Source organism: Ciconia boyciana, chromosome 1, assembly GCF_034638445.1.
Source record: "Ciconia boyciana chromosome 1, ASM3463844v1, whole genome shotgun sequence".
Taxonomy (NCBI): Eukaryota; Metazoa; Chordata; class Aves; order Ciconiiformes; family Ciconiidae; genus Ciconia; species Ciconia boyciana.
Window position 1 is genome coordinate 19,060,807 of NC_132934.1, and position 12,611 is coordinate 19,073,417.

Below are 12,611 nucleotides of genomic sequence, written 5' to 3' on the forward strand. Positions count from 1 at the left end.
GACAGATTAAATACAGTGTAGAAAAATGTAAAGTGATGCACAAAGGAAAAAAACCCACAAATTCATATGTAAAATTATGAGCTCCGAGCTAAGTGTTATAACTCAGAAGAAAGATCTTGAGATAATCAGAGTTAATTCCACAAAAATGTCAGTCCTATGCTCAACAGCAAACAAAAAAAGCAAATCAAATGTTAGTAACTGTTCGGGGAAAAAAAAAAACAAAACAGAGAACAAGATAATCCTCAGTTGAATCACCTGTAAAACTGTGCAGTTCTGGCCCCTGTCCCATTGTCATCCCATGTCCAAAAGGATATAGTAGAATTGGAAATTATTAGCGAAATGATTAAAACAACAAAAACTGTTAAAGTTGTGGATTTATTTCCAAATGGGACAAAACGGAGGCATATAGGGTGAGCTAACACTCCTCTATCTAGAGAAGAGACAAAGCAGGAGGAAGACAAAACAGGTCCATAAACTCAGGAGTGGAAGGAGAACAGAATTTTTTTTGCTCACCATATCTTCCACTGTATCTCCAAACTGAGCAGAGACACAATCCTTAGCTGGACGGCCCTTTGGGTCCGACCTAGTACAGCCATTCCACTGTGCTGACCACATTCTGGCCAACAGGTAGTATGAACAGATAGAAGCATTTTGCCTATCAATTTAGCTGCTGGCTATTATCACTTCCAGCGCTTTTATTACCTGTGATGCTGCCATTTATCATGTACATTTTGCTTAATAAATTCACTTTTTTAAGATTTTGGGAACAAAGTTTAGGAATAACATGATGATGGTATTACGCTTATTTAAAAATAGACTAAAAATATATATAATCTGGGAATCAGCCCATATTAATCATTACCCAGTTAAAAGTCTAATTGAAATTAATGAACATTTTCTCAGAGGAAAGTTTTCAGGATTCTCTTCTATATAGATTATTTATATCATGCTCATCACCATAGCTTCTGAATGTGTTCCAGTAGTATATTAAGCAATGAGACTAACATCTGTCACATGTTTTTTTCTTCCGTCTCTCTCCAGGGAGATAAATATATGCAGTAAAGTATCTTGTATCCTAAAGGAATTTTGCCAGGTGAAGAGGGGAAGAGAAGAGAAAAGAATCAGAGTGGGAAAAATAAGTTTTATTTTGTTTCATTTCTATAAATATACAGTTTGCTTAATTTTTAGATCAGTGAAATCATGGACAAAAATATGTACTACATTTAGACCTTGTTATTTCAATTTACAGCTTTGCTTTTGAGTGTGAGCTTGATGCTGGATTAAGCTGCATGTACAATAAAGTTATATCCATTAATTTGACCCTTTCTTTCCTGAACTAGTAGTGGTAATCAGAAGACAAAAGAAAAATATGAATCATATTTTTTTAACGAAGAAGCAAAGACAATAGGGCACTGATCATGAAGTATTAAAGATCTTTCAAGGATAATTGGATGGTATCTAGTTACTAAGAAGCTATGCTAACATTTTAAAATATTTAATTTCTTTAAATTGTAATTGATTTGCAAAATATTTCATATACATTTACAAATCATAGAATCATAGAATCGTTTAGGTTGGAGAAGACCTTTAAGATCATCAGGCCCAACTGTTAACCTAACACTGCCAAGTCCACCAATAAACCATGTCCCTAAGCACCACATCTACACACCTTTTAAGTACCTCCAGAGATGGTGACTCAACCACTTCCCTGGCCAGCCTGTTCCAATGCTTGGCAACCTTTTCAGTGAAGAAATTTTTCCTCATATCGAATCTCAACCTCCCCTGGTGCAACTTGAGGCCATTTCCTCTCATCCTATCAGTTGTTACTTGAGAGAAGAGACCGACACCCACCTCACTACAACCTCCTTTCAGGTAGCTGTAGAGAGCTATGAGGTCTCCGTTCAGCCTCTGCTTCTCCAGGCTAAACAACCCCAGTTGCCTCAGCTGCTCCTCATCAGACTTGTGCTCTAGACCCTTCACCAGCTTTGTTGCCCTTCTCTGGACACGCTCCAGCGCCTCAATGTCCCTCTTGTAGTAAGAGGCCCAAAACGGAACACAGTATTTGAGGTGCAGCCTCATCAGTGCTGAGTACAGGGTCATGATCGCTTCCCTACTCCTGCTAGCCACGCTATTCCTGATACAAGCCAGGATGCTATTGGCCTTCTTGGCTACCTGGGCACACTGCCAGCTCATGTTCAGCCAGCTGTCGACCAACAGCCCCAGGTCCTTTTACACCAGGCAGCTTTCCAGCCACTCTTCCCCAAGCCTGTAACGTTGCATGGGGTTGTTGTGATCCAAGTGCAGGACCTTGCACTTAGCCTTGTTGAATCTCATACAGTTGGCCTTGGCCCATTGATCCAGCCTGTCCAGATCCCTCTGTAGAGCCTTCTTACCCTCAAGCAGATCAACACTCCTGCCCAACTTGGTGTCATCTGAAAACTTATTGAGGGTGCACTCGATCACCTTGTCCAGATCATTGCTAAAGATATTAAACAGAACTGGACCCAATACTGAGCTCTGGAGAACACCACTTGTGGCCAGCTGCCAACTGAATTTAACTCCATTCACCATAACTCTTTGGGCCTGGCCATGCAGCAAAGAGTACACCCGTCCAAGCCATGAGCAGCCAGTTTCTCCAGGAGAATGCTATGGGAAGCGGTGTCAAAGGCTTTTCTAAAGGCCAGGTAGACAACATCCACAGCCTTTCCCTTATCCGCTAAGCAGGTCACCTTGTCATAGAAGGAGATCAGGTTAGTCAAGCAGGACCTGCCTTTCATGGTGACCCATGCTGACTGGGCCTGATCACCTGGTTGTCCTGTACGTGCCACATGATGGCACTCAGGTTGATCTGCTCCATAACCTTTCCTGGCACCGAGGTCAGACTGACAGGCCTGTAGCTCCCTGGATCCTCCTTCCAGCCATTCTTGTAGGTGGGCATCACATTTGCTAACTTCCAGTCAACTGGGACCTCTCTGGTTAGCCAGGACTGCTGATAAAGGATTGAAAGTGGCTTGGTGAGCACTTCTGCCAGCTCCCTCAGTACCGTTGGGTGGATCCCATCCGGCCCTATAGACTTGTGCATGTCTAAGTGGTGTAGCAGGTTGCTAACCATTTTCGCCTTGGATTATGGGGGCTTCATTCTGCTCCCTGTCTCTGTCTTCCAGCTCAGGGGGCTGGGTACCCAGAGAACAACTGGTCTTACTATTAAGGACTGAGGCAAAGAAGGCATGAAGTACCTCAGCCTTTTCCTCATCCTTTGTCACTAGGTTTCCTCCCACATCCAATAAAGGATGGAGATTCTCCTTAGCCCTCCTATTGTTGCTAATGTATTTATGGAGACATTTTTTGTCTTTTACGGCAGTAGCCAGATTAAGTTCTAGCTGGGCTTTGGCTCTTCTCATTTTCTCCCTGCGTAACTTCATGGCATCCTTGTAGGCGTCCTGACTTGCCTGCCCTTTCTTCCAAAGGTCATAAACTCTCCTTTTTTTCCTGAGTTCCAGCCAAAGCTCTCTGTTCAGCCAAGCCAGTCTTCTTCCCTGACAGCTCGTCTTTCGGCACATGGGGACAGCCTGCTCCTGCGCCTTTAAGATTTCCTTTTCGAAGAATGTCCAGCCTTCCTGGACTCTTTTGCCCTCCAGGACTGCCTCCCAAGGGACTCTGTCAACCATTCTCCTAAACAGGCCAAAGTCTGCCCTCCAGAAGTCCGCCCCCTGATTCTTACCCATAAACACTCAATCCTATCGTCATTATCATTAAGCTCTAGAGAGTCAAAACTCTCCCTAACGTACAGGGCTACCCACCACACCTCCTTCCTTGCCTATCCCTTCTGAAGAGTTTATAGCTGTCCATTGCAGCACTCCAGTTGTGCAAGTCGTCCCATCATGTTTCCGTAATGGCAACTGTATCATAGTTTTCCTGCTGCACAATGGCTTCCAGCTTCTCCTGTTTTGTTGCCCATGCTGCGTGCATTGGTGTAGATGTACTTCACTTGGACTATTGATTCTGCCACCTTTTTGGGGCAGAGAAGCCCTAATTCCTATGTGACCCTTCTCAGGTGCTTCCATGGTTTCTAACACATCCATAACCCTTGCATCTTGGCTACCGCATTGATCTCCATCCCCTATCTCCACTGAGATGGCAGACCAAAGGACCTCACTAGCACACTGTCCCTCAAACATTGACGCACTGCCACCAGGCTTATCTCTAGTGAGCCTGGTTTTATCCCTTTCCCCCTTCAAATCTAGTTTAAAGCTCTTTCAATGAGCCCTGCTAACTCCTGTGCAAAGATCCTTTCCCCACTTTGAGACAGGTGTACCCCATCTGTCAGTAGCAGGCCTAGTGTCATGTAGACCGACCCATGTTCAAAAACCTCAAAATTCTGCTGGTGGCACCAGGCTCGGAGCCAGGTATTGATCTGCTGGCTCTTCCTGTTTCTTCCGCCACCATTCCCTGCAACTGGAAGGACAGAAGAGAACACTACTTGTGCTCCTGATCCCTTAACCAGTCGTCCCAAGATCCTGAAGTCTCTCTTGATTGCCTTCAGACTTCTTGTTGCAGCTTCATCTCTGCCTATTTGAAAAGATCAATAATGGATAGTAATCTGAGGGCTGTACCAGGGTAGGAAGCTTTCTCTTCACATCTTTAACCTGGACCCCAGGGAGGCAGCAGAGTTCCCTAAGAAGTGGGTCTGGTCTGCATATAGGGCCTTCTTTTCCCTTCGGAAGGGAGTCTCCTATGACAATGACCCATACGTTTTTCTTTATGGAAGCAGTTTTGATGCAGGGCATAGGCTGACTTAACCCCGGTGACACCTCCAAGCTAATATAATTGTGACATTTAGCAAAAACAGTACCACTCAGTGTTTGACTTGGAATGTATCTGCATAATTTTTGAGCTGTATAAAGTCTTAACATAGATTGATATGTAATTTTCTTTGCAAACCACCTTAAGATATTTTTTCAAGGAGCAGTTACTATGACCAAAATCTGCATTTTACAGATGGGGCTAGTGAAAGAGAAAATGACTCATCTAGTAAACCAGCAAACTAATGCTAGGCTCTAGGATGCCTGTGGCCCACATTGCCTCCCCAAACAAAGGATCAAAACTAAAGCAAGTAATAATAGACCATCATGGTTTGACAGCCCTCCAGTATTTTTTCTGAGCTCACTGTAAGAGCGGCTTCTCCTTCTTTATTTAAAGAAGAAGGGGGATTGTAATCTTACCAGCAGATGAGAAGTGGAGTAGAGTGCAAATAACCATTCCACCTTGGACATGACCTTGGCTGCCCCTATCCATTTTAGATATCCAAAACCAAAGGATGATTTCTTGGAGGTGTATGTGGCCTATTAACAGGTAATATTCTACAACCCATGAAAGATTGAATGTCATGTGCATACTGTGCTCAAGAGTTCTGGGAAGGATCCTAAGGAAGGACCCCAGTAGCACACACACAAAAACACCCCTACCCCAGGTTGCCAGGCTTTTGTTAAAGACTTTGATGAAATACCAAGTTGCTTAGCTCCACAATACTAAAGGAAGCTTGGCCCTGCTGTTATTAAATAGGTCTTCCTTTTCTCAGTGACAGTCTTCCCATTCTAGCTAATGACAGCAAACACATCTGAATATTTATTATGTGTTGAAAGCACAAATGTTGGAGAGAGACAGAATATAATAATGCCTTTTATTTTTCTTGAGGTGATCTGTCTTGGCATTCTAAGTGCCACGGATAAAAGCAGCAATAAAGAAAAAAAAAAAGAAAAAGAAATTAATATCTCAATTAAAATAACAAAGCACTACTGAATAAAATGCTAAAATCATCTTAATGCACCAGGCTGAAAGCCATCCAAAAGTGACCTATGAGTGCATCCTGTAAAATTACAAACCTATGCCTTTGCCAGAAATAGAGCCTTCCTTAAGCCCCAGGCTGCAAAGGTGAATTTTTTTGGAGCTTGTTTCTAGAAATAGTTCATATCTCCTAAGAAGGTTAAAAGGTATAGAGTGGCAGCATTTCTGTAAGAGGTGGAAGTTGCGTAATAAAACCACTGACTATGGATCTGAGACAATACCTCATTTTCTTTATGTAATTTAGTATGGCTATGTGCTAAATGAGACCAGAATTATTCATGCTGATGAATACCCAAGTAATTGCCCTATGGCAGTTCTTCATATTGTGTGTGCCAGATACACAAGAGTTAGACATGCAGTTTAACTGGGTCTAGTGACCTTTAAAATCATGCCTGTTTTTTATTCATGAATCATCACTTTGTTTAGCACGCAGTTAATGTTCATTCACATTTCTTGCCTTTGCTGACCTCCTTCCAGCCTAAGTCACTTATTGCAACAGATGAATGTTCTGAGGTAAGCGTAAGCCAGGGTAGAAAGCAGCAAGTTGTAGCTACTCAATGACTCTTTTATTTAAATATTCACAATGAGCTTAACCGCTCCCCGGAATTGTAATCACAAAGCTGTTTGTAGGAAGAACAGTGAGAATCTTTTCCTGCAAGCTTTGTTAGTGTTTCCAAAATGTCATTGATTTATTTTAGATAAAAATGGACTGGAGAATACTGAATGTCTCCACAGTCTGTTTGCCTGCTGAAGAGAGGGATCTGGTCAAGGTCTAATTGCCAGGATTTGATATTTCTTCCAAAGGACAATTCTTTCTAGACAACTTGTCTGATTATTTTGGCCTTCTGGTGTTATTTTTTCCTAAAGCAGAGAAAAATTATTTTGAGCAAAAAGAAGCACCAAGTACAAACATCTTTGCCATTCCTTTACTTATTTCCCCTTCAGCTTTAAATCTTCCCTCCCTTTCCCATTCTGTGTATGCCCATATCATCTCTTCTTACTCTTTTCTCCTTTTTCTTCTGTCATCTTACTTTGCTTGTACAAACACCTTTTTTTTTTTTTCTTCATTTTGCACTTATCTTCTTGTTTGTGTTCACTGCACTTCCTTTGGCAGGAGGCATCCTGCTCTCTGTCTCGCTTTCCATCCACCTCCCTCCCTCTTTTTAGTTTCTTATCCCTTTACTTCCAACGTGGCTATCTCTTTTTATACTCCCCAGTATATCCTTTGAGAGTATGTATGTATGTAGAACAGATGATCCCACCTTTTATCACACTCTTTAAGCTGCACAGAGCTTCTAGCCCTTGATCTCCTTATCTCACACATTCTGTGCTGTGTTCTTATGTTGTGATTAATAAAAAGTCTGTGTTGGAAGCTTTTAGCTATATAATAGCAAGTAAACTGACACTTTTTTTTTGTGACACCATTAAAAAGTTAGCAAACTATCAACTCCCATATGGATGCTATCAGATAACTGACTGAAAACCTAGACTTTTGATGGTGTCTTGGCTCTTTGTGTAGCAACCACCCTTGTGGCAATCCATCCAGCCTTCTTCCCTTCCACATGTTCTCGCTGAATTAGAGTCCCTTCCTTTCTACCTTCCTCCAAGGGCACTTTCTCTTGTTATAAGTGACACGGTATGATGAGGCTGGAGTTAGTCAGGAGTCTGAGCTGAGCTGCCATATCACTGTGCTTGGGGGATGAGGTCAGCCCTGGAGCAGCTTACCTTCAGGCAGTCAATGTGTAGTGGAGGGGAACTTATAATGCCTGTACTGACTTTAGGCCAAAACACGATATGCTTATGGCAGTATTTTAGCCAGGACCTTCCCCAAAATACCTAGAGCTGGGGAAGATGGTAAACTATTGCACTTATCAGTGACTTTCACCTCTAGTAATTGGTTTACTATCTTAGCAACAGGTCATCAGAATTTATTTTTGAAAGCTGAGGTAAACACTGGCATTAATAGGACACCAGGTTTTAGAGCTATTTAAAAAAAAATCCGACATATCTGTCTTTGCTTATAATCCAGCAAGACCTTTATATGCATATTTATTGATGACATATCGTTACCTGTATGCAATAATAGCATTAAGAGGACAAACATAATTCTCAGTGCTCAACTAGTAAAAAAAGTAAAATGCTTTCATCCAAACCTCAAATACATAATTTGGATAAATCCACGAGGGTAATGTTCACTCTCTGCAATAGACCATCTGGCACAGAAGAGGCTGTGCCAATTAATATAGATGGAATGACTGTTAGCACCACAGATAGTAAATATTTCAGCCTAATCTTTTTTGTCATTTATCAGCTAATTTCATCCTTCAAAATTTGCAGTCAGTGTCTCCAACATGTTAAAACAGATTGATCACATTCAGATTTTTACTAGCCTGCAAACCCTTTGTTTTGTTTTTTACTCTTATACAGTCCTGGTTTCCACTTATTTGTATGAGGGTGAGGAATTATTATGAAGATTATTATTATTATTATTAAGTTAGCACCATTACTTGGCTGAGTTGCCTGCCTCTCTCATTAAGGTATAAGTATCGCCTTGCTAATGTTATGCTTAATTCAAAAGATTGTGGTTCACCTGTTTTTCTCAGAGGAAAAGGAAAATACAATTTGAGTAATACATCCCTAATAGCTATTGCAGAAGAGAGAATAAGACTATGTTTCTAATATTAACTAATAAGTTGATCCTGAGGAGGCTTGGTCAAATTTTCAGCTCTGCTAGAATCATTTACCAAGACTGTATTTCTGTTCTTGTCTAAGAAACCCAGGCAGTTCTTTTGTAATACCCAGGAACTATTATTTTAATGGTCCTCAGAGAAACTTTTTGAATGTTAATTTTTTTTCCAGACCTGTTTGACAAAGCTCTAACAAAGGTATACAGGAGCCGAGCCAAGTATTTTCCAAACAGGGTGTTTAGAGTGCTTCAGAAACATCAGAGTTTTTAATCTTACCCTTTAATGTTGGAAACTTAGTAATGAAGCATTAAAAATCTTTATCTTTAAAATACAATAGTAGCCATAAAATAAATTGTGTGATGGTGGAAGCAGCAGAGCAAGATTGCTTTAGTTTTCAGGCCATCATCTAGCAGTCTTAAAAAAAAAGTGAGAAAAGAAGAAAATTATCAAAACACAGCTGGTTTTGTTTGTTTATTTTCTAGTTACCTTTAAAGGTGTAGAGAGACAGGAGGAAATTTTTCATATTACTCATAGGGAAACTTGGAGTATGCATATGGAGCAGTGCAGAGCAAGCCTCTGATATGATTGGAGAAGGATTTGCTAGGGTGGTGATGCCTTCAGCACTGCTCACATCTGACTATATTCTGGGTTGCATCACAAGGAGCATTCAAACACATGATGAAAAATATAGATTTTTTTAAATATCAGGATAGAAACATACCTTCATGAATGTGAGAAGCACAGGTTCATATTATAGAAGCCTTATAAAATGTCTTATTAGAAAGTTTTGTGCAAATTTTACTATAACTGAAATCACATACTGATTTCACCAGTCTGACTCTCAGTATTAACTGAGGCCAACAGCTTCAGTAGTGCAACAGGAGTTCTCAGTAAATGAACAAATAAACATGTTTGGCTATTTCTGGAGTCTGTGATGCAGACATTCATGCTAAGGAAATTGTTGTTATTTTTCAACAAGTGCACGGCAATGCTCTGTGAAGAGACAGAAATTGGGATTTGAGTCGTAAACATACGCGAAGAGGCTTTATGAAACACTAACTTGTGCCATTTTTGTTTGTATTGCCCTTGATGAGCTGTTAAATTCCCAGAAATGAACCCCCTTTGTTTATTCTAGGGCAGTTAGTCCTCTATGTATTTGGTGGTATTGAAAGAAAATGAAATATAAGAACAGGTGGGAATTTAGGATGAACGTATCCCATACATTTTTTTAACCTCAGTCTCAAATATATGGCACTGCTTTCTTTTAGAGAACAGAGGTGGATACAAAACAATAGATATCTGAGAAAGAGACAAATTAGATTTTTATATCCTCATTATAGCACACATGCACGCCTCTAGAGGTTGCAATCATTCCTGTTACCATAAGTAAATTTGTGTTTAAGCACCTAAAAACATAGCTAAGCCCCAGGGAGTGATTAAATTATGTCTGAAGAATTACGTATTGCTAGAACATAGTCCCTTATGCAGACTTTGTAATTCAGGCATGTTCCTGCTTGTCCTGGATGACCTGTGGGCCTAAAGTTATTAACTATGTGTTTACAAATGCTTGTACTGGGAACATAGCCACTCACTCGTCTCCTGCATGATGCTCATTGAGGTTCTCCTTTAGGTAAACAGCAGCTCAAATCCTTCAGACAATGTTGATGGTAGTAATTATCATCTTTTTTTCAGTGGTTTGTTATTTAGATCCCTTACCCCTAAACCAAGATCCTTAGCTTCTGTCCCTTCCTCATCATGTTTTATTTAAATATGTATCCCAAGATAGTTGCTCTAAGCACCAGGTATGCTAGGGGTATGCTAAAAACATGAACCTCTCCTTTTGAATCAGAGCCACCATGCAGTCAGGGCAAGGAGGGCAAGCCATGTGGCCAGAAAAATGGTAGATGAGGGAGAACATATATAGAGTGTGTAAGTAAAAAGTACATCTCTACTATAGAACGTAGATATCAGGGAATTTCCAGTGCTGGATCTTATGATGATTTTATGTACTCCATTCTGAGGTGCCTAATTCTCCTTTTGTACTTTATCTGGAAAATATAAGAAAATTTACTTGTCTACAGAGATTTGGAGGAGTATAAAAGAATAATTCCAATATCTTGCTTCTGTCAATTTAGAAGGGGATTTATAGAGCAAGAAGTCACAACCAAACAATTACTCTTTACAGTCAATAGTGATCCAAACTTCATGAATTTTTCTAGTTCTTTTTGATTCCATCTCTATTTTATTATCTCTCTAAAGTACGGGACCATGTCTTGCAGAGTTCAGTTATACTTTATGTAAAAGCAGCATTTATTTTATTCCTGTCTTTATTGTATCCAAGTTTATTCATTCATGGTTTGTAATGAAATTTGGTACACTAGACAGTCACCATCTGAGGCATCATACTTGGTATCCTGAAACCACGTATGTGGGCAAGTGTGAGGACGATTTCTAATGTCATGACTACCACCAGGTATTCGTACTCCATCTCCACTTTTCTGCATGCAACAGAGATAATGTATTTAATAATGAATCATAATGGTGTTTTGAAATGGATCTGCTTTCTTGCATCATTTAAAGACATTTTAGGAAGAAAAAGATGTGATAGGATGACAAAAAAAAAGATTTAAAACTCATTTACCATTTCCAAAATTATTGAAATGTATGGTTTCTTTGTCTGCATCATGCATATCTTGGACCTTCTCTCCAATTCCCCTAGTTTCATTTGGTTTTCTTACATAGAATTCATTTAGTTGTTCATATAACCATCTGCTTTCTAGTACATCTTCATTTTTCTCTTTTATGTCAGGGTTTTTTGCTTTTCAGTGTTTTTATTGCATGTTTGCAAGTTCCTAGCTTTGAGCTATGGAAGCAACAAGAAGAATTCAAATCTCTGAGACTAACTTTTTTTAAGATTGCTTACTTAATAATCTACTGACATGTTTTGTAGAGTGCAAATACACAAAGGTTATATTCCAGAGCTTTAGAACACTACCTAGAAAAGAACAGGAAACCTCAATTATAATTAAAAAAAAGATACTTGGCACTTTCAGGGCTAGGATATTCTCTGAATGACATAATTCCTATGAGTAGCAAATGTAATTTTTTTCTTTTTTGTTTTTGGAAAATAAAAGCTTTGAGCCTGCTATTTGAAATGCACAATTATTTTGCTTACATATGTGTAAAATGGATATAAAACTTACATCATGGATATTGCAAAGGACTCCTAATGAATTAACAGTTTTAAAGCACTTTGAGATAATTTGATGAAAAATGCTATTAAAGTGTTATTACGTTGACATGGTTTACCATGATAAAATGATTAAAGTTGGTGTCTCAATATATTTTCTGACCATGAAAATATATTGACATAATTTTGAGTCTTAAATTTTAAAATGTAATTTTCAAGATCAGAGACTGTATGAGTACTCTTTTATCACTACACTGAAAAATAAATGTCACATCCGTTTCATTAATATATGTTACTAGCTTTTTCCCCTGCACTGTAGTTACTAACAGTTTTTTTAGCTGTGAACTGAGGTCTGCTGCTGGTGAATGAATAAGAGTGAGGATGAATTTTTTATTGCTTGACCAAAGCATAAAGGAATTCACCTGTGCAATAGCTATAAAATTCTTGAAAATGTTTACAAATACTGTTCTTTGACAGCTGCCCTTTACATTTGTCTCACTAAAATAATTGTTTCCAGGCTGTCTGCTGCTCTTTACCATATACTAGCTCTTGGAGTTGAGGGGATACATTTTTTATAGTGCAATGGAACAGTATGCTTTAAAGTGACCTTGTAGGCACTATTACATTTCAAAGAAGAAATAACAGGTGTGAGATGTTAAGGAATTATGAACTTGTGAATTCCACTTTATTTGGCAAAAACCACTTTAATTGCAACCTTCACTTGCAGTGTAAGCTCCATCATGATTAAGATGTGTAAGGCCATGATTCCACAAAGATTTTTCTTGGTGGTAGAACAGCTTAAGGAGTTCTCATTTTCTCCCTCTCTTAACTGTTCACTGCTATCCTTTCTCTCCCTTTCAATTGTCCTATGGGATACAGCAGCTCAAGAT